Source organism: Oncorhynchus tshawytscha, linkage group LG22, assembly GCF_018296145.1.
Source record: "Oncorhynchus tshawytscha isolate Ot180627B linkage group LG22, Otsh_v2.0, whole genome shotgun sequence".
NCBI classification, from domain to species: Eukaryota; Metazoa; Chordata; class Actinopteri; order Salmoniformes; family Salmonidae; genus Oncorhynchus; species Oncorhynchus tshawytscha.
Window position 1 is genome coordinate 41321643 of NC_056450.1, and position 24084 is coordinate 41345726.

Below are 24084 nucleotides of genomic sequence, written 5' to 3' on the forward strand. Positions count from 1 at the left end.
AGTTGGTACCAGGAGATGAAGGGGAGGAGACGGGTTAAAGAAGGGTTTTGAAGTGCCTTTGAAAGGGGGTTATGGTAGGTTGGTACCAGGTGAACCGGTTTGTGCCAAGAACTACACTGCTGCTGGGTTTTTCACCCTCAACAGTTTCCTGTGTGTATCAACAATGGTCCACCACCCAACAGGACATCCAGCCAACTGGGGACAACTGTGGGAAGCATTGGAGTCAACATGAGACAACTGTGGAAAGCATTGGAGTCAATATGAGACAACTGTGGGAAGCATTGGAGTCAACATGAGACAACTGTGGAAAGCATTGGAGTCAATATGAGACAACTGTGGGAAGCATTGGAGTCAACATGAGACAACTGTGGGAAGCATTGGAGTCAACATGGGACAACTGTGGGAAGCATTGGAGTCAACATGGGACAACTGTGGGGAGCATTGGAGTCAACATGGGACAACTGTGGGAAGCATTGGAGTCTACATGGGACAACTGTGGGAAGCATTGGAGTCAACATGGACCAGCATCCCTGTGGAATGCTTTCAACACCTTGTAGAGTCCCTGCCCCGACGAATTGAGGCTCTTCTGAGGGCAAAAGGGGATGAAACTCAATTAGAGGTAGACCGTTTATGATTTTTCATCACCGATACTGATTATTGGAGGACCAAAAAAGCTGATGCAGATTAATTGGCCAATTTTTATATATTTTTGTACAACAATGCTGAATGAACCATGAACACTTTTATGTATTATATGAAGTTAAAATAAAGAAAATCAATTTTGTCTCAAGTAAATAATGAAACATGTTCAATTTGGTTTAAATAATGCAAAAACAAAGTGTTGGAGAAGAAAGTAAAAGTGCAATATGTGCCATGTAAGAAAGCTAACGTTTCAGTTCCTTTCTCAGAACATGAGAACATATGAAAGCTGGTGGTTCCTTTTAACGTGAGTCTTCAATATTCCCAGTTAAAAGTTTTAGGTTGTAGTTATTATAGGACTATTTCCCTCTATACCATTTGTATTTCATTAACCTTTGACTATTGGATGTTCTTATAGGTACTTTAGTATTGCCAGGTTAATTTCAGGAGTTGAAGTAATAAACAGCGCTGTGCTTCAAACATTGCTAAGAGCTGCTGGCAAACGCAGGAAAGTGCTGTTTGAATGAATGCTAACGATCCTGCTGCCTACTACCACCGCTCAGACAGGCTGCTCTATCAAATATCAAATCATAAACTTAATGATAATAAATACACAGAAATACGAGCCTTAGGTCATTAATATGGTCAAATCCGGAAACTATCATTTAAAAAACAAAACGTTTATTCTTTCAGTGAAATACTGAACCGTTCCGTATTTTATCTAACGGGTGGCATCCCTAAGTCTAAATATTGCTGTTACAATGCACAACCTTCAATGTTATGTCATAATTACGTACAATTCTGGCAAAGGAATTACGGTCTTTGTTAGGAAGAAAATGTCTTCACACAGTTTTCAACGAGCCAGGCGGCCCAAACTGCTGCATATACCCTGACTCTGCTGCATAGAACGCAAGAGAAGTGACACAATTTCCCTTGTTAATATTGCCTGCTAACATTAATTTCTTTTAACTAAATATGCAGGTTTAAAAATATATACTTCTGTGTATTGATTTTAAGAAAGGCATTGATGTTTATGTTTGGTACATTTGTGAAACGATTCTGCTTTTGTTATTAAATCATCCCCCGTTTTGCGGAGTTGAAGTAGGCTGTGATTCGATGATAAATGAACAGGCACTGCACTGATTATATGCAACGCAGGACAAGATAGTTAACCTAGTAATATCATCAACCGTGTAGTTAACTAGTGATTATGTTAAGATTGATTGTTTAATGCTAGCTAGCAACTTACCATGGCTCCTTGCAGCCACAAAGTCCTTTTGACGCTGGACTCGCGTAACAGGTGGTCAGCCTGCCATGCAGTCTCCTCGTGGAGTAACAGGTGGTCAGTCTGCCATGCAGTCTCCTCGTGGAGTAACAGGCGGTCAGTCTGCCATGCAGTCTCCTCGTGGAGTAACAGGTGGTCAGCCTGCCATGCAGTCTCCTCGTGGAGTAACAGGTGGTCAGCCTGCCATGCAGTCTCCTCGTGGAGTAACAGGTGGTCAGTCTGCCATGCAGTCTCCTCGTGGAGTAACAGGTGGTCAGTCTGCCATGCAGTCTCCTCGTGGAGTAACAGGTGGTCAGTCTGCCATGCAGTCTCCTCGTGGAGTAACAGGCGGTCAGTCTGCCACGCAGTCTCCTCGTGGAGTAACAGGTGGTCAGTCTGCCATGCAGTCTCCTCGTGGAGTAACAGGTGGTCAGTCTGCCATGCAGTCTCCTCGTGGAGTAACAGGTGGTCAGTCTGCCACGCAGTCTCCTCGTGGAGTAACAGGCGGTCAGTCTGCCATGCAGTCTCCTCGTGGAGTAACAGGCGGTCAGTCTGCCATGCAGTCTCCTCGTGGAGTAACAGGTGGTCAGTCTGCCATGCAGTCTCCTCGTGGATTACAATGTAATCGGCCATAATCGGCGTCCAAAATGCCAAAATGACCTATTTGTTATGAAAACTTGAAATCGTCCCTAATTAATCGGCCAAACCGATGAATCGGTCGACCTCTAAACTCAATATTAGGAAGTAGTGTTCTTAATGTTTGGCATACTCAGTGTATTTGCAGACTGCCACAGTTTTCCTCTGTTGTTATATATGGATGGCAGATGGAACGCATGTGGATGGAGAATGCCATCTCTCATTGTGTGAAGTTTAAATGGAATTGAACAGGGATCAATTGACCCTGTCAATATCAATAAGAACTGTTCATACTGTTGATTTAGAACTGCTGCTTGAGATCTACTCATTGGTGGAGAAAGGTTCTGTCCGATGACCTCATCACTACTGTCTGATCAACAAGAACTGTTGATAACTGTTGATGTCTAACACTTTCCTTGTGTTTTTTTTTCCTTCTAATTCTATCCTATTATATATTTCAGTTTATTTGGTATTTTAGCCCAATTTTCTCTATAATGCTGTGGGGTTTTCTTCATGTCACAGTAGGTACTGGACTTTAATGGCGTGGAGGAAACAGACAGGAGAACTCCTAGAGTTAATTTAGTGTAAAGGAGAATAGTGATGGTGTAATGTCAATTATTTATTTGATTACTGATGTTTCTTTCTCAGTTGTGTCGACAATGTGTGCGTCTGTGTGAGAAGCAGGCTTTCCTATAAAAACACAGGATACACACAGTGGATTCAGAAAGTTTTCAGACCCCTTCCCTTTTTCACGTTACAGCCTTATTCTAAAATGGATGAAATAAATAAAAAATCCTCATCAATCTACACACAATACCCCATAATGACAAAGCAAAAACAGGTTTTTAGAAATGTTTACGAATTTATAAAAAATGTTTTTAAAAGTATTCAGACCCTTGGCTGAAGATGTTGAGATGTTTCTACAACTTGATTGGAGTCCACCAGTGGTAAATTCAATTGATTGGACACGATTTAGAAAGGCACACACCTGTCTAGATAAGGTTCCACAGTTCACACTTCATGTCAGAGTAAAAACCAAGCCATGAGGTTGAAGGAATTGTCCGTAGAGCTCCGAGACAGGATGGTATCGAGGCACAGATCTGGTGAAGGGTAGCAAAACATTTCCGCAGCATTGAAGGTCTCCAAGAACACAGTGGCCTCCATCATTCTGAAATGGACGAAGTTTGGAACAACCAAGACTTCCTAGAGCTGGCCGCCTGGCCAAACTGAGTAATCGGGGAGGAGAAGGGAGAAGTTTACCAAACGGCACCTAAAGGACTCTCAGAACATGAGAAACAAGATTCTGTGGTCTGATGAAACCAAGATTGAACTATTTGTTCTGAATGCCAAGTGTCACGTCTGGACGAAACAGCATCTCTATGGTGAAGCATGGTGGTGGTGGCAGCATCATGCTGTGGGGATGTTGTTCAGCAGTAGGGACTGGGAGACTAGTCAGGATCGAGGCAAAGATGAACGGAACAAAATACAGGGAGATCCTTGATGAAAACCTGCTTCAGAGCGCTCAGGACCTCAGACTGGGGCGAAGGTTCACCTTCCAACAGAACAACAACCCTAAGCACACAGCCAAGACGACACCGGATTTGCTTCAGGACAAGTCTCTGAATGTTCTTGAGTGGCCCAGACTTGAACCCGATCGAACATCTGGTCTAACAGAAGTAGGCCTAATCATCCAGGAGGGAGAGAACACGAGCCTCTCATCCTCGTCTCTCTCTCACTGCTAATGAACAAACAGCCATCTGCATGTGTGAAGCAACACATACCCACTTAGTCTCATTGTGTGTTATTGAGGAGGGGATGCAGAACCAGATATTAAAGACCAGGCGAAGGGAGACCCGAGGCGAAGGGAGACCCGAGGCGAAGGGAGACCCGAGGCGAAGGGAGACCCGAGGCGAAGGGAGACCCGAGGCGAAGGGAGACCCGAGGCGAGGCGGGAGACCCGAGGCGAGGCGAAAAGAGACCCGAGGCGAGTCGAAGAGACCCGAGGCGAGTCGAAGAGAGACCCGAGGCGAGTCGAAGAGAGACCCGAGGCGAGTCGAAGAGAGACCCGAGGCGAGTCGAAGAGAGACCCGAGGCGAGGCGAAGAGAGACCCGAGGCGAGGCGAAGAGAGACCCGAGGCGAGGCGAAGAGAGACGAGGCGAGGCGAAGAGTCCCTAGGTGAGGTGAAGAGAGACCCGAAGGTGAGGTGAAGAGAGACCCGAGGTGAGGCGAAGAGAGACACGAGGCAAAGAGTCCCTAGGTGAGGTGAAGAGAGACACGAGGTGAGGCGAAGAGAGACCCGAGGTGAGGCGAAGAGAGACCCGAGGTGAGGCGAAGAGAGACCCGAGGCGAAGAGTCCCTAGGTGAGGTGAAGAGAGACCCGAGGTGAGGTGAAGAAAGACCCGAGGTGAGGCGAAGAGAGACCCGAGGCGAGGCGAAGAGAGACCCGAGGCGAGGCGAAGAGAGACCCGAGGTGAGGTGAAGAGAGTCCCTAGGTGAGGTGAAGAGAGTCCCGAGGTGAGGTGAAGAGAGTCCCGAGGTGAGGTGAAGAGAGACCCGAGGTGAGGTGAAGAGAGACCCGATGTGAGGTGAAGAGAGACCCGAGGTGAGGCGAAGCTGTACACTTCTCTCACCTCATTCTATTTCGAACCCTTCTCCAGTGTCAATCCCTGTTAGTCCAACTGGCCAGTCAGCCCAGCAGCTGTCTGTCACACTGCAATCTCCATTAGTCCAGCCAGCCTGACACACTGCAACCTCCATTAGTCCAGCCAGCCTGACACACTGCAACCTCCATTAGTCCAGCCAGCCTGACACACTGCAACCTCCATTAGTCCAGCCAGCCTTCACAGTGCAATCTCCATTAGTCCAGCCAGCCTGGCCACTGCAACCTCCATTAGTCCAGCCAGCCTGTCACACTGCAACCTCCATTAGTCCAGCCAGCCTGACACACTGCAACCTCCATTAGTCCAGCCAGCCTGACACCCTGCAACCTCCATTAGTCCAGCCAGCCTGACACACTGCAACCTCCATTAGTCCAGCCAGCCCGAAACACTGCAATCTCAGCAGCTGTCTGTCACACTGCAACCTCCATTAGTCCAGCCAGCCCAGCAGCTGTCTGTCACACTGCAACCTCCATTAGTCCAGCCAGCCCAGCAGCTGTCTGTCACACTGCAACCTCCATTAGTCCAGCCAGCCCAGCAGCTGTCTGTCACACTGCAACCTCCATTAGTCCAGCCAGCCCAGCAGCTGTCTGTCACACTGCAACCTCCATTAGTCCAGCCAGCCAACCTGACACACTGCAACCTCCATTAGTCCAGCCAGCCAGCCTGACACACTGCAACCTCCATTAGTCCAGCCAGCCAGCCTGACACACTGCATCTCCATTAGTCCAGCCAGCCAGCCCAGCCATTAGTCCAGCCAGCCAGCCTGACACACTGCATCTCCATTAGTCCAGCCAGCCAGCCTGGCATACTGCAACCTCCATTAGTCCAGCCAACCCAGCTAAAAGCAACAGGCCATAAAGCTAAGCTATTATACACGCCCTCGCTGCCATTTGGCATTTAAATGCCATCCTTCAGCAGCAGCGCCCAGATAATTAGTGCAGCAAGGCTGAAGCCAGCAGTTGATAACATGGCTTTCCAGCAGTGTTTACCAATGTGATACTTCGTTAGTTCCTGTCTCAGACTGACCATGAACTAGAGCAGAGTCCCTTCAGACTCCTCCTCCTCTGACATCATCCCCTGTTCACCTTTTTTTAATACCAGATAGGCCTTGTAGAGAAAAAGAGACGGGCAGACGGAGAGGGAGCATTCTCTAAAGTGATGGACATGGGGGAGGATATATAGATATATAGATGAGAATGCATGATACAACTATATAGATATAACCTTTAGATGAGAATATATTATAAAACTATATAGGTATTACCTTTAGATGGGAATACACGATAAAACTATATAGATATTACCTTTAGATGAGAATACATGATAAAACCATATAGATATTACCTTTTAGATGAGAATATATGATAAAACCATATAGATATTACCTTTTAGATGAGAATATATGATAAAACCATATAGATATTACCTTTAGATGGGAATATATGATAAAACCATATAGATATTACCTTTTAGATGAGAATATATGATAAAACCATATAGATATTACCTTTTAGATGAGAATATATGATAAAACCATATAGATATTACCTTTAGATGAGAATTCATGATGAAACTAGAGATATTAACGTTAGATTTGGAGGGCATTGCAGTGATCAATAAATGGACCAATAAATGGACCGTTACGTTCAATTCATTTACATGGCTACAGTGTTAGTCCTCCTGACTGACTGCTCCTTGTTAGTCCTCCTGACTGACTGCTCCTTGTTAGTCCTCCTGACTGACTGCTCCTTGTTAGTCCTCCTGACTGACTGCTCCTTGTTAGTCCTCCTGACTGACTGCTCCTTGTAAAGGTAACATACAGTATTAGTCCTGACTGACTGACTGACTGAATGCTCCCTGTAAAGGAAACACCAACATAAAGAGTCTTAATAGGGTTGTTGGGTCACCACCAGCCAGAACAGCTTCAGTGCACCTCAACATAGATTCTAGAAGTGTCTGGAACTCTATTGGAGGGATGAAACAACATTCTTCCAGGAGAAATGACATCATTTGGTGTTTTGTTGATGGTGGTGGAAAACACGGTCTCAGGCACCGCTCTGGAATCTCCCATGAGAGTTCAGTTGGGTTGAGATCTGGTGATTGAGGTGGGCCATGGCGTGCGGTTTACATCGTTTTCATGCCCGCTTGTGCCGTGTGGATTGGTGGCGTTGTCATCCTATGGGGACTGTAAGACCCTGTTAGAGGTACAAGCTGAACACATTCCTCAAACCTCAGAACAATCCCTTCAGTGTCATCCTCTCTCTCTGACCCTCCCACTTTCCCCCCCTCCCTCTGTGAGAGGTTTGGAGAGTTAATTTACACCATGTGTTGTTTAATAGAGGGAGGGAGAGAGAGCGCTCTGTGTGAACCTGACACCACTATAAATCTACACGTTTTTTTATTTCTTTATTGGCATGTCACACTCTGGACACGCTGGAAATTACACTGCTGCTTCACTCCATCTCTGTCTCTCGCTCTCTGTCTCTCGCTCTCTGTCTCTCGCTCTCTGTCTCTCGCTCTCTGTCTCTCGCTCTCTGTCTCTCGCTCTCTGTCTCTCGCTCTCTGTCTCTCGCTCTCTGTCTCTCGCTCTCTGTCTCTCGCTCTCTGTCTCTCGCTCTCTGTCTCTCGCTCTCTGTCTCTCGCTCTCTGTCTCTCGCTCTCTGTCTCTCGCTCTCTGTCTCTCTCTCTCTGTCTCTGTCTCTGTCTCTCTCTCTCTGTCTCTCTCTCTCTGTCTCTCGCTCTCTGTCTCTCGCTCTCTGTCTCTCGCTCTCTGTCTCTCGCTCTCTGTCTCTCGCTCTCTGTCTCTCGCTCTCTGTCTCTCGCTCTCTGTCTCTCGCTCTCTGTCTCTCGCTCTCTGTCTCTCGCTCTCTGTCTCTCGCTCTCTGTCTCTCGCTCTCTGTCTGTCTCTCGCTCTCTGTCTCTCTGCTCTCTGTCTCTCGCTCTCTGTCTCTCGCTCTCTGTCTCTCGCTCTCTGTCTCTCGCTCTCTGTCTCTCGCTCTCTGTCTCTCTCTCGCTCTCTGTCTCTCGCTCTCTGTCTCTCGCTCTCTGTCTCTCGCTCTCTGTCTCTCGCTCTCTGTCTCTCGCTCTCTGTCTCTCGCTCTCTGTCTCTCGCTCTCTGTCTCTCTCTCTCTCTCTCTCTCGTCTCTCTCTCTGTCTCTCTCTCTGTCGCTCTCTGTCTGTCTCTCTGTCTGTCTCGCTCTCTGTCTCTCGCTCTCTGTCTCTCGCTCTCTGTCTCTCGCTCTCTGTCTCTCGCTCTCTGTCTCTCGCTCTCTGTCTCTCGCTCTCTGTCTCTCGCTCTCTGTCTCTCGCTCTCTGTCTCTCGCTCTCTGTCTCTCGCTCTCTGTCTCTCGCTCTCTGTCTCTCGCTCTCTGTCTCTCGCTCTCTGTCTCTCTCTCGCTCTCTGTCTCTCTCTCTGTCTCTCTCTGTCTGTCTCTCTGCTCTCTGTCTCTCTCGCTCTCTGTCTCTCGCTCTCTGTCTCTCTCTCGCTCTCTGTCTCTCGCTCTCTGTCTCTCGCTCTCTGTCTCTCTTCCTCTCTCTCTGCTCTTTTTCTCTCTCTCTCTGTCTCTGTCTCTTTCTCTCTCTCTCTCTTTTTTCAAAGGGCTTTATTGACATGGGAAACATGTGTTTACATTGTCAAGCAAGTTTAATAGATACTAAACAAAAGTGAAATAAGCAATCGAAATGAACAGTAAACATGACACTCGCAAAGTTTCAGAGGAATAGAGACGTTTCAAATGTCAGATTATGGCTATGTACTGGGTTGTAGCGATGCGCAAATCGTTGAGGTACAAAAGGGAAAATAAATAAACATAAATATGGGTTGTATTTACAATGGTGTTTGTGCTTCACTGGTTGCCCTTTTCTTGTGGCAACAGGTCACAAATCTTGCTGCTGTGATGTCACACTGTGGTATTTCATCCAATAGATATGTGAGTTTGAGGTTTGTCTGACTGAGCTGCCATGAACACTAGCCTACTTCAATGCCTCCCTACCCATTTAGTTAGTGTGCTACCACAGGATTCTCCTTTTAGCCATGGTTAGAGTATAGAGAGAGTAGAGGAGACCCACTCATTATCCTGGTACAATGGCTGCCTCTGCCACACTAATTAATACTACAGACATAAACAACAGGACCTAGTCAACACTTCAGACATAAACAACAGGACCCAGTCACTACGACAGACATAAACAACAGGACCTAGTCACTACTACAGACATAAACAACAGGACATAATCACTACTACAGACATAAACAACAGGACCTAGTCACTACTACAGACATGAACAACAGGACCTAGTCACTACTACAGACATAAACAACAGGACCTAGTCAACACTACAGACATAAACAACAGGACCTAGTCACTACTACAGACATAAACAACAGGACCTAATCACTACTACAGACATGAACAACAGGACCTAGTCACTACTACAGACATAAACAACAGGACCTAGTCACTACTACAGACATAAACAACAGGACCTAGTCACTACTACAGACATAAACAACAGGACATAATCACTACTACAGACATAAACAACAGGACCTAGTCACTACTACAGACATGAACAACAGGACCTAGTCACTACTACAGACATAAACAACAGGACCTAGTCAACACTACAGACATAAACAACAGGACCTAGTCAATACTACAGACATGAACAACAGGACCTAGTCACTACTACAGACATAAACAACAGGACCTAGTCACTACTACAGACATAAACAACAGGACCTAGTCACTACTACAGACATAAACAACAGGACCTAGTCACTACTACAGACATAAACAACAGGACCTAGTCACTACTACAGACATAAACAACAGGACCTAGTCACTACGACAGACATAAACAACAGGACCTAGTCACTACGACAGACATAAACAACAGGACCTAGTCACTACTACAGACATAAACAACAGGACCTAGTCACTACTACAGACATAAACAACAGGACCTAGTCACTACTACAGACATAAACAACAGGACCTAATCACTACTACAGACATAAACAACAGGACCTAGTCACTACTACAGACATAAACAACAGGACCTAGTCACTACTACAGACATAAAAACAGGACCTAGTCACTACTACAGACATAAACAACAGGACCTAATCACTACTACAGACATAAACAACAGGACCTAGTCACTACTACAGACATGAACAACAGGACCTAGTCACTACTACAGACATAAACAACAGGACCTAGTCACTACTACAGACATAAACAACAGGACCTAGTCACTACGACAGACATAAACAACAGGACCTAGTCACTACTACAGACATAAACAACAGGACCTAGTCACTACGACAGACATAAACAACAGGACCCAGTCACTACGACAGACATAAACAACAGGACCTAGTCACTACTACAGACATAAACAACAGGACCTAGTCACTACTACAGACATAAACAACAGGACCTAGTCACTACTACAGACATAAACAACAGGACCCAGTCACTACGACGGACATAAACAACAGGCCTAGTCACTACTACAGACATAAACAACAGGACCTAGTCACTACTACAGACATAAACAACAGGACCTAGTCACTACGACAGACATAAACAACAGGACCTAGTCACTGCGACAGACATAAACAACAGGACCTAGTCACTACTACAGACATAAACAACAGGACCTAGTCACTACGACAGACATAAACAACAGGACCTAGTCACTGACGACAGACATAAACAACAGGACCTAGTCACTACGACAGACATAAACAACAGGACCTAGTCACTACTACAGACATAAACAACAGGACCTAGTCAACACTACAGACATAAACAACAGGACCTAGTCACTACTACAGACATAAACAACAGGACCTAGTCACTACGACAGACATAAACAACAGGACCCAGTCACTACGACAGACATAAACAACAGGACCTAGTCACTACTACAGACATAAACAACAGGACCCAGTCACTACGACAGACATAAACAACAGGACCTAGTCACTACGACAGACATAAACAGAGCAACATGACCTGCTAGTCTTTTCTCTTCTGCAAAACAGAAGAGCTGAGAGAGAAAAATGACCCGTGTGTTTTCCTCTCTTTTAACGATAACATGTTGTGCTTGACGCGGGAGACTGCTGAGCGTTGCGTCTCTGTGTGTTAAGACATCAGCTTGTGTTCAGATAGAAATACCTATGTAGAACCAATATGATTGTCTGTCATGTACAGTAGTCATATACTGTCTTCATGTAGCTCAGTCTAACATATCTGCAGCTGTACAGTCGTGTCAAAGTTTGGAGAATGACACAAATATTAATTTTCACAAAGTCTGCTGCCTCAGTTTGCCTCAGTATGATGGCAATTTGCATATATACTCAGAATGTTATGAAGAGTGATCAGATGAATTGCAAAGTCCCTCTTTGCCATGCAAATGAACTGAATCCCCCCAAAAACATTTCCACTGCATTTCAGCCCTGCCACAAAAGGACCAGCTGACATCTTTTCAGTGATTTTCTCATTAACACAGGTGTGAGTGTTGACGAGGACAAGGCTGGAGATCACTCTGTCATGCTGATTGAGTTCAAATAACAGACTGGAAGCTTCAAAAGGAGGGTGGTGGTTCAAAAGGAGGGTGGTTCCTCTGTCAACCATGGTTACCTGCAAGGAAACACATGCCGTCATCATTGCTTTGCACAAAAAGGGCTTCACAGGCAAGGATATTGCTGCCAGTAAGATTGCATCTAAATCAACCATTTATCGGGTCATTAAGAACTTCAAGGAGAGTGGTTCAATTGTTGTGAAGAAGGCTTCAGGGTGCCCAAGAAAGTCCAGCAAGCGCCAGGACCGTCTCCTAAAGTTTATTCAGCTGCGGGATCGGGGCACCACCAGTACAGAGCTTGCTCAGGAATGGCAGCAGGCAAGTGTGAGTGTATCTGCACACACAGTGAGGCGAAGACTTTTGGAGGATGGCCTGGTGTTAAGAAGGGCAGCAAAGAAGCCACTTCTCTCCAGGAAAAACATCAGGGACAGACTGATATTCTGCAAAAGGTACAGGGATTGGACTGCTGAGGACTGGGGTAAAGACATTTTCTCTGATGAATCCTCTTTCTGATTGAAAAAAAATATGTCCAGAGAAGACAAGGTGAGCGCTATCATCAGTCCTGTGTCATGCCAACAGTAAAGCATCCTGAGACCGTTCATGTGTGGTGTTGCTTCTCAGCCAAGGGAGTGGGCTCACTCACAATTTTGCCCAAGAACACAGCCATGAATAAAGAATGGTACCAACCCATCCTCCGAGAGCAACTTCTCCCAACCATCCAGAACAGTTTGGTGAAGAACAATGCCTTTTCCAGCATGATGGAGCACCTGCCATAATGCAAAAGTGATAACTAAGTGGCTCGGGGAACAAAACATTGATATTTTTGGTCCATGGCCAGGAAACTCCCCAGACCTTAATCCCATTGAGAATTTGTCAATCCTCAAGAGGCGGGTGGATTAACAAAAACACACATTCTGACATAATCCAAGCATTGATTATGCAAGAATGGGCTGCCATCAGTCAGGATGTGGCCCAGAAGTTAATTGACAGCATGCCAGGGCAGATTGCAGAGGTCTTGAAAAAGAAGGGTCAACACTGCAAATATGGACTCTTTGCATCAACTTCTTGTAATTGTCAATAAAAGCCTTTGATACTTATGAAATGCTTGTAATTATACTTCAGTATTCCATAGTAACATCTGACAAAAATATCTAAAGACACTGAAGCAGCAAACTTTGTGGAAATTAATATTTGTGTCATTCTCAAAACTTTTGGCCACGACTGTACATTTCAGTCTACCATATCTACAACTGTACATATCAGTCTACCATATCATTATAACTTATCTACAGCTGTACATATCAGTCTACCATATCAGTCTACCATATCATTATAACTTATCTACAGCTGTACATATCAGTCTACCATATCATTATAACTTATCTACAGCTGTACATATCAGTCTACCATATCAGTCTACCATATCAGTCTATATATCATTATATCTACAGCTGTACATATCAGTCTACCATATCAGTCTACCATATCATTATAACTTATCTACAGCTGTACATATCAGTCTACCATATCATTATAACTTATCTACAGCTGTACATATCAGTCTACCATATCATTATAACTTATCTACAGCTGTACATATCAGTCTACCATATCATTATAACTTATCTACAGCTGTACATATCAGTCTACCATATCATTATAACTTATCTACAGCTGTACATATCAGTCTACCATATCATTATAACTTATCTACAGCTGTACATATCAGTCTACCATATCATTATAACTTATCTACAGCTGTACATATCAGTCTACCATATCATTATAACTTATCTACAGCTGTACATATCAGTCTACCATATCAGTCTACCATATCATTATAACTTATCTACAGCTGTACATATCAGTCTACCATATCATTATAACTTATCTACAGCTGTACATATCAGTCTACCATATCAGTCTACCATATCATTATAACTTATCTACAGCTGTACATATCAGTCTACCATATCATTATAACTTATCTACAGCTGTACATATCAGTCTACCATATCATTATAACTTATCTACAGCTGTACATATCAGTCTACCATATCATTATAACTTATCTACAGCTGTACATATCAGTCTACTATATCATTATAACTTATCTACAGCTGTACATATCAGTCTACCATATCAGTCTACCATATCATTATAACTTATCTACAGCTGTACATATCAGTCTACCATATCATTATAACTTATCTACAGCTGTACATATCAGTCTACCATATCATTATAACTTATCTACAGCTGTACATATCAGTCTACCATATCATTATAACTTATCTACAGCTGTACATATCAGTCTACCATATCAGTCTACCATATCATTATAGCTTATCTACAGCTGTACATATCAGTCTACCATATCATTATAACTTATCTACAGCTATACATATCAGTCTACCATATCAGTCATATCTTATAACTTATCCATATCATTAGCTGTACATATCAGTCTACCATATCATTATAACTTATCTACAGCTGTACATATCAGTCTACTATATCATTATAACTTATCTACAGCTGTACATATCAGTCTACCATATCATTATAACTTATCTACAGCTGTACATATCAGTCTACCATATCATTATAACTTATCTACAGCTGTACATATCAGTCTACTATATCATTATAACTTATCTACAGCTGTACATATCAGTCTACCATATCATTATAACTTATCTACAGCTGTACATATCAGTCTACCATATCATTATAACTTATCTACAGCTGTACATATCAGTCTACCATATCATTATAACTTATCTACAGCTGTACATATCAGTCTACTATATCATTATAACTTATCTACAGCTGTACATATCAGTCTACCATATCATTATAACTTATCTACAGCTGTACATATCAGTCTACTATATCATTATAACTTATCTACAGCTGTACATATCAGTCTACTATATCATTATAACTTATCTACAGCTGTACATATCAGTCTACTATATCATTATAACTTATCTACAGCTGTACATATCAGTCTACCATATCAGTCTACCATATCATTATAACTTATCTACAGCTGTACATATCAGTCTACCATATCATTATAACTTATCTACAGCTGTACATATCAGTCTACTATATCATTATAACTTATCTACAGCTGTACATATCAGTCTACCATATCATTATAACTTATCTACAGCTGTACATATCAGTCTACCATATCATTATAACTTATCTACAGCTGTACATATCAGTCTTCGAGTATCTTTTCGTTGTAGATACACAGATTGCATGTTGATTTATTGATGGTGTTATTTGTCTGAACTGTATTTGTCCTGACATTTTGTAATTTATTGTTTGTTGATTGTTATTTGTGTACTTGTTTTGACATTTTTACATCATTAGGAGCTCGTAACACAAGACGATGTGCCAAAACCAAACCACCAACAGCCTTAGTGTTGTTTAGACACTTACAGCGACTATGGCTGATATTAACGCTTGGAGTCAGCAGACCCAAATGATTTCTACTGCAGGAAAACACCTGACAGATATGTGGGGGGAAGTCACAAAGACATTAGCTAGGAAGGTAAACCGAGGCTAATGAAAACACTGGTAGGGAGGTATAGACATAGGTGTGCTAGAAGGTAAACCGAGACTAATGAAAACACTGGTAGGGAGGTATAGACATAGGTGTGCTAGAAGGTAAACCGAGACTAATGAAAACACTGGTAGGGAGGTATAGAAATAGGTGTGCTAGAAGGTAAACCGAGACTAATGAAAACACTGGTAGGGAGGTATAGAAATAGGTGTGCTAGAAGGTAAACCTAGACTAATGAAACTGGGGAGTGCGGGAGAAAGAGAGGAGAGAGAGAGAAGGAGCGCTTGGCTATATATAGAGAAATAGAGAGGGTCGTTTTGTTTTTTAATAATTTAGCTGTGTGTCAAGGAGCTGTTATTGATGGAGCTTTTTGGAGTCATAAGAACATGTTATAACCTCCACTTCTAGTCTGACTCCATCCGGGGAGGTAATCACTAGACACATCTCCCATGGTCCCTTAGTCCAGCTCTGACTCCATCCGGGGAGGTAATCACTAGACACATCTCCCATGGTCCCTTAGTCCAGCTCTGACTCCATCTCCCATGGTCCCTTAGTCCAGCTCTGACTCCATCTCCCATGGTCCCTTAGTCCAGCTCTGACTCCATCTCCCATGGTCCCTTAGTCCAGCTCTGACTCCATCTCCCATGGTCCCTTAGTCCAGCTCTGACTCCATCTCCCATGGTCCCTTAGTCCAGCTCTGACACACATCTCCCATGGTCCCTTAGTCCAGCTCTGACACACATCTCCCATGGTCCCTTAGTCCAGCTCTGACTCCATCTCCCATGGTCCCTTAGTCCAGCTCTGACTCCATCTCCCATGGTCCCTTAGTCCAGCTCTGACTCCATCTCCCATGGTCCCTTAGTCCAGCTCTGACTCCATCTCCCATGGTCCCTTAGTCCAGCTCTGACTCCATCTCCCATGGTCCCTTAGTCCAGCTCTGACTCCATCTCCCATGGTCCCTTAGTCCAGCTCTGACTCCATCTCCCATGGTCCCTTAGTCCAGCTCTGACTCCATCTCCCATGGTCCCTTAGTCCAGCTCTGACTCCATCTCCCATGGTCCCTTAGTCCAGCTCTGACTCCATCTCCCATGGTCCCTTAGTCCAGCTCTGACTCCATCTCCCATGGTCCCTTAGTCCAGCTCTGACTCCATCTCCCATGGTCCCTTAGTCCAGCTCTGACTCCATCTCCCATGGTCCCTTAGTCCAGCTCTGACTCCATCTCCCATGGTCCCTTAGTCCAGCTCTGACTCCATCTCCCATGGTCCCTTAGTCCAGCTCTGACTCCATCTCCCATGGTCCCTTAGTCCAGCTCTGACTCCATCTCCCATGGTCCCTTAGTCCAGCTCTGACTCCATCTCCCATGGTCCCTTAGTCCAGCTCTGACACACATACACCTATTTAGATTTTATCCCTTCTTGTTTTCTCCCTTCATCCTCCCATCCCAGAGAGAGAGACCTGCTGTCTGCGCCACTGGTTTCCATAGCAGCATTGAGTGAATCCAGAGCTGTGTTGTGTGTGTATAATCTCAACCCTGCTGCCATTTTTCTATTTGTTATTCATGGCTCCGCCCCCCTGTGGATCATCACTCTGAACTGTCTCCTCAGAGACTCTGTCAGAGAGCGAGAGAGAGGACTTCAAGTCTGTCTTTTAAAAATGCACCAGCAGTCAAACTGATTTTAGGACGGGGCGGGGCGCTTCTTCTTCCACGGTGTGTTTGGTGAAATGTCTGTTTTAAAACCAGCTGCTGTGTGTGATGTTCGGGGGACGGAGACTAGTACTGTTCACAGCTTAATAACCTCATGTCATTACAAAACGAGCATTAATTCTGCTTCCTTCAGTGCTATTTAAAGTGTGTGTGTGTGTGTGTGCGTGTGTGCGTGTGTGTGTGCGTGCGTGCAGGGGGGCGGCGGCATTAATCAAAATGTCCATTATAAGGAGGCAGTCTGATACTGTAGAGGCGGCAGTACAAGGCGTTGTACACTACACACTACACTGCCACTCACTACACTAATTTAATGCAAAGCTGAGGGGTTTATTTGTCAAATAAACAGAGTATCTAAATCTGGGCAGAATTAATTGGTGAAATTGAAAATTATTCCACTACATGTAGGCTATTAGCAGAGTCAGTAGTAAAAACACTGGCTCAGCTAACAACCGTTCTGTATCTCTCTCGGTCTGTCTGTCTGACTCCCTCCGTCTCTCTCTCTCTCCCTCCCCCCGTCTCCCTCCCTCCGTCTCTCTCCCTCCATCCCTCCGTCTCTCTCCCTCCCTCCCTCCGTCTCTCTCCCTCCCTCCCTCCGTCTCTCTCCCTCCCTCCCTCCGTCTCTCTCCCTCCCTCCCTCCGTCTCTCTCCCTCCCTCCCTCCGTCTCTCTCCCTCCCTCCCTCCCTCCCTCCCTCCGTCTCTCTCCCTCCCTCCCTCCGTCTCTCTCCCTCCCTCCCTCCCTCCCTCCCTCTGTCTCTCTCCCTCCCTCCCTCCCTCCCTCCCTCCCTCCCTCCCTCCCTCCCTCCCTCCCTCCCTCCCTCCCTCCCTCCCTCCCTCCCTCCCTCCCTCCCTCCCTCCCTCCCTCCCTCCCTCCGTCTCTCTCCCTCCCTCCGTCTCTCTCCTCCCTCCCTCCCTCCCTCCCTCCCCTCCCTCCCTCCCTCCCTCCCTCCCTCCCTCCCTCCCTCCCTCCCTCCCTCCCTCCCTCCCTCCCTCCGTCTCTCTCCCTCCCTCCCTCCCTCCCTCTGTCTCTCTCCCTCCCTCCCTCCCTCCCTCCGTCTCTCTCCCTCCCTGCCTCTGTCTCTCTCTCTCCCTCCCTGCCTCTGTCTCTCTCCCTCCCTCCGTCTCTCTCCCTCCCTCCCTCCCTCTTTCTCTCTCCCTCCCTCCGTCTCTCTCCCTCCCTCCCTCCTCTCCCTCCCTCCTCCCCTCCCTCCGTCTCTCTCTCTCTCACCCTCTCTTTTCAAAGGGCCCTCCCTGGGAAATGTCTCTCTCTCCCTCCCTCCAGTAAACATTCTCTCCCTCCCTCCGATGTCTGAATCTGGGTTGTGTTCTTCACCTCCCTTGTCTCTCTCCCTCCCTCCGTCTCTCTCTCTCTCCCTCCTTCTTTCTCTCCTACTCCTTTCTTTCTCTTTCTCCCTCGGTTCTCTCTCCCTCCCTTCTTTCTCTCTCCCTCCCTCCTTCATTCTCTCTCCCGCCCTCCTTCTTTCTCTCTCCCTCCCTCCTTCTTTCTCTCTCCCTCCCTCCTTCTTTCTCTCTCTCTCCCTTGGTTTCTCTCTCTCCCTCCCTCCGTCTCTCTCTCTCTCTCCCTCCTTCTTTCTCTCCCTCCTTTCTTTCTCCCTCCCTCCTTCTTTCTACCTCCCTCCCTCCTTTCTCTCTCTCTCTCTCTCTCACCTCTCTCTTTTCAAAGGGCTTTATTGGCATGGGAAATGTTTACATTGCTAAAGCAAGTGTAATAAATAATACAAAAATGAACAGTAAACATTACACTCACAGAAGTTCCAAACTAATAGAGACATATAATAGAGACGATGTGCAAAAGGGAAATTGAATATGGGTTGTGTTCTTCACTGGTTGCTCTTGTGGAGACAAATCTTAGCTGCTGTGACGGCAGACTCGTATTTCACCCAATACATATAGGAGTTTATCAAAATTTGATTTATTTTTACATTTATTTTGTGGGTCTGTGTAATTTGACAGGAGGTTAGGAAGTGCAGCTCAGTTTCCACATCATTTCGTGGGCATTGTGCACATAGCCTGTCCAGTAACCTTTCTCAATAGCAAGGCTATGCTCACTGAGTCTGTACATAGTCAAAGCTTTCTTTAATTTTGGGTCAGTCACAGTGGTCAGGTATTCTGCCACTGTGTTCTCTCTGTTTAGGGACAAATAGCATTCTAGTTTGCTCTGTTTTTTTGTTGATTCTTTCCAATGTGTCAAGTAATTATCTTTTTGTTTTCTCATGATTTGGTTGGGTCTAATTGTGCTGCTGTCCTGGGGCTCTGTGGGGTGTGTTTGTGTTTGTGAACAGAGCCCCAGGACCAGCTTGCTTGGGGGACTCTTCTCCAGGTTCATATCTCTGTAGGTGATGGCTTTGTTGTGGAAGGTTTGGGAATCGCTTCCTTTTAGGTGGTTGTAGAATTGAATGGCTCTTTTCTGGATTTGGATAATTAGTGGGTATCTGCCTAATTCTCCTCTGCGTTCGTTATTTGGTGTTCTACGTTGTACACGGAGGATATTTTAGCAAAATTCTGCGTGCAGAGTCTCAATTTGGTGTTTGTCCCATTTTGTGAATTCTTGGTTGTTGGAGCAGGACCCCAGACCTCACAAGCATAAAGGGCAATGGGTTCTGTAACTGATTCAAGCACTTTGATGTTCCTTTTGATGGCATAGAAGGCCCTTCTTGCCTTGTCTCTCAGATCGTCCACAGCTTTGTGGAAGTTACCTGTGGTGCTGATGTTTAGGCTAAGGTATGTATAGTTTTTTGTGTGCTCTAGGGCAACAGTGTCTAGATGGAATTTGTATTTGAGGTCCTGATGACTGGACCTTTTTTGGAACACCATTATTTTGGTCTTACTGAGATTTACTGTCAGGGCTCAGGTCTGACAGAGTCTGTGCAGAAGATCTAGGTGCTGCTGTAGGCCTTCCTTGGTTGGGGACAGAAGCACCAGTTTATCTGAAAACTGTAGACATTTGACTTCAGATTCTCAGTCTCTCTACCTCCCTCTCTCTCTCTGCCTGTCTCTGTCTTCTTTCATATCTCTTGTTAAAACATCTCACTGACTGTCGGCTTTGGGTGGCTAGTTGTAATGCTGCTGTTTTCTTCTCCTGACAACACAAGCACAGGAGAGGTACTTCAACCTGCTCTGCAGACACTCTTCTTTAGCTACCAGTCTCTCTCCCCTCCCTCATCTCTTCTTCCCTCACTCCTTCTCTTTCTCCCCCACTCCATCTCTCACTCGCCGTCCTTCCCTCTCTTTCTCTCCCTCCTTCCTTCCCTCTCTCTCGGCCCCCTCCTTCCCTCTCTCTCTCCCTCACTCCCTCCCTCTCTCTCGGCCCCCCTCCTTCCCTCTCTCTCTCCCTCACTCCCTCCCTGTATAGATGCCCTTGTCTCTGAGTGTGTCTGCACATAGTCCAGTAGACCCTTAAGGGAGAACAGTACAATAGCCCAGGCCACTTGTCAGTGTTGGCACCTCCACATGATCATGGCTGTGAATGTGCCAGCTAGCTTAGACACTGAGGAGACCACAGAGGAAAGAGAGAGAAGAGCTGAGTATACACTCCAAGCCTCCTCCCGCTCTCTGACTCTCTCTGTCTCTCTCTCTGTCTATTTCTCCCCCGCTCCCTCCACACCATGGCTGCTCCACTCCATAAATATTAACAAGGAGATGGCAGTGGCTCACCTGGCTGCTCCACTCCATAAATATTAACAAGGAGATGGCAGTGGCTCACCTGCTCCACTCCATAAATATTAACAAGGAGATGGCAGTGTCTCACCTGCTCCACTCCATAAATATTAACAAGGAGATGGGGGTGTCTCACCTGCTCCACTCCATAAATATTAACAAGGAGATGGCAGTGTCTCACCTGCTCCACTCCATAAATATTAACAAGGAGATGGCAGTGTCTCACCTGCTCCACTCCATAAATATTAACAAGGAGATGGCAGTGTCTCACCTGCTCCACTCCATAAATATTAACAAGGAGATGGCAGTGTCTCACCTGCTCCACTCCATAAATATTAACAAGGAGATGGCAGTGTCTCACCTGCTCCACTCCATAAATATTAACAAGGAGATGGGGGTGTCTCACCTGCTCCACTCCATAAATATTAACAAGGAGATGGCAGTGGCTCACCTGCTCCACTCCATAAATATTAGCAAGGAGATGGCAGTGGCTCTCCATAAATATTAGCAAGGAGATGGCAGTGGCTGCTGGCTGCTCCACTCCATAAATATTAACAAGGAGATGGGGGTGTCTCACCTGCTCCACTCCATAAATATTAACAAGGAGATGGCAGTGGCTCACCTGGCTGCTCCACTCCATAAATATTAACAAGGAGATGGCAGTGTCTCACCTGCTCCACTCCATAAATATTAACAAGGAGATGGCAGTGTCTCACCTGCTCCACTCCATAAATATTAACAAGGAGATGGCAGTGTCTCACCTGCTCCACTCCATAAATATTAACAAGGAGATGGCAGTGTCTCACCTGCTCCACTCCATAAATATTAACAAGGAGATGGCAGTGTCTCACCTGCTCCACTCCATAAATATTAACAAGGAGATGGCAGTGTCAAGGAGATCACCTGCTCCACTCCATAAATATTAACAAGGAGATGGCAGTGTCTCACCTGCTCCACTCCATAAATATTAACAAGGAGATGGGGGTGTCTCACCTGCTCCACTCCATAAATATTAACAAGAGAGATCACCTGCAGTGGCTCACCTGCTCCACTCCATAAATATTAACAAGGAGATGGGGGTGTCTCACCTGGCTGCTCCACTCCATAAATATTAACAAGGAGATGGCAGTGTCTCACCTGCTCCACTCCATAAATATTAACAAGGAGATGGCAGTGGCTAACAAGGAGATGGCTGGCTGCTCCACTCCATAAATATTAACAAGGAGATGGGGGTGTCTCACCTGCTCCACTCCATAAATATTAACAAGGAGATGGGGTGTCTCACCTGCTCCACTCCATAAATATTAACAAGGAGATGGCAGTGGCATAAATATTAACAAGGAGATGGCTGGCTTGGCCTGCTCCACTCCATAAATATTAACAAGGAGATGGGGATGTCTCACCTGCTCCACTCCATAAATATTAACAGAGGAGATGGGAGATGTCTCACCTGCTCCACTCCATAAATATTAACAAGGAGATGGCAGTGGCTCACCTGCTCCACTCCATAAATATTAACAAGGAGATGGGGATGTCTCACCTGCTCCACCCCATAAATATTAACAAGGAGATGGCAGTGGCTTGGCTGGCTGCTCCACTCCATAAATATGGCAGTGGCTCCCTCCATAAATATTAACAAGGAGATGGCAGTGTCTGGGCTGGCTGCTCCACTCCATAAATATTAACAAGGAGATGGCAGTGTCTGGGCTGGCTGCTCCACTCCATAAATATTAACAAGGAGATGGCAGTGGCTCGCCTGGCTGCTCCAATCCATAAATATTAACAAGAATTGCGACTGGTGGTGCTGCTCACTGATCCATAATTGCATTTCAAAATGTTCTACCGAGAGGAGTAAAGTGTGGGAGAGGGAGACGTGGGAAGAGAGAGAGAGGGAGGAGGGACCTGCTCTGGACGTTCTGCCCCCCCCACCCCTCCTATCCCGGCTAAACTATGTCCAGGTGGTCGTCAAAAGGTTTCTCTCAGCTGGAAGTTGCAGGAACGGAACGTAACAGCAGCACAATGAATAATCCTATGCTACAAATTAAACACAATGTTTTAATGCATCTGGTTATTAGGTTATGTAGTCAGTTCAATAACATAACCTAATATTTTCAATCTGTTTACATTGATAAAATCACCGATGTCTCTATTACAATTTTTTTTATTTTTTTTATTTCTTTGTGTGTTGATTGGAGGAAAAACGGCTTTGCAATGAAGAGAAAATGTTGCACTGAAAAAGTCTCAAAAGAAAGAAAGGCGGATAATGAAAACAAGTTTCAGGGAAGAATGACTTAAAAAGCCAAACCTAACACAATATCCCCTGTCTGTCTGTGTGGTGGGCTTGTTTGTCTATCACTCTGGGTGAAGCCAGTTGATGTGATTAACCGTCTTGTGGGTTGACAGAAATACTTGTCACCGAAACCTTGCCAACTGAAAAGTCGGCAGAAGTACATAATTTGTATCTATTTGTTATTTGCACATTTTGCCATGAAATGAACAGCAGCAGTACAGAAACATTCTTCACTCACAAGATGCCCTCTTTAAGGGCCAGATGATGCCCTCTTTAAGGGCCAGATGATGCCCTCTTTAAGGGCCAGATGATGACCTCTTTAAGGGCCAGATGATGACCTCTTTAAGGGCCAGATGCACTCTTAAAGGGCCAGATGATACCCTCTTTAAGGGCCAGATGATGCCCTCTTTAAGGGCCAGATGATGCCCTCTTTAAGGGCCAGATGATGCCCTCTTTAAGGGCCAGATGATACCCTCTTTAAGGGCCAGATGATACCCTCTTTAAGGGCCAGATGATACCCTCTTTAAGGGCCAGATGATACCCTCTTTAAGGGCCAGATGATGCCCTCCTTAAGGGACGGATGATGCCCTCTTTAAGGGCCAGATGATGCCCTCTTTAAGGGCCAGATGATGCCCTCTTTAAGGGCCAGATGATGCCCTCTTTAAGGGCCAGATGATGCCCTCTTTAAGGGCCAGATGATACCCTCTTTAAGGGCCAGATGATACCCTCTTTAAGGGCCAGATGATGCCCTCTTTAAGGGCCAGATGATGCCCTCTTTAAGGGCCAGATGATGCCCTCTTTAAGGGCCAGATGATGCCCTCTTTAAGGGCCAGATGATACCCTCTTTAAGGGCCAGATGATACCCTCTTTAAGGGCCAGATGATGCCCTCTTTAAGGGCCAGATTATGACCTCTTTAAGGGCCAGATGATACCCTCTTTAAGGGCCAGATGATACCCTCTTTAAGGGCCAGATGATGCCCCCTTTAAGGGCCAGATGATGCCCCCTTTAAGGGCCAGATGATGCCCTCTTTAAGGGCCA

General features: G+C 45.6%; 1 protein-coding gene across 1 annotated transcript in view; it reads left to right on the plus strand.

The window, feature by feature from the left end:
- LOC112221367 (arginine-glutamic acid dipeptide repeats protein) overlaps positions 1–24084 on the plus strand; it is a 277707-nt gene that overhangs the window by 106719 nt on the left and 146904 nt on the right.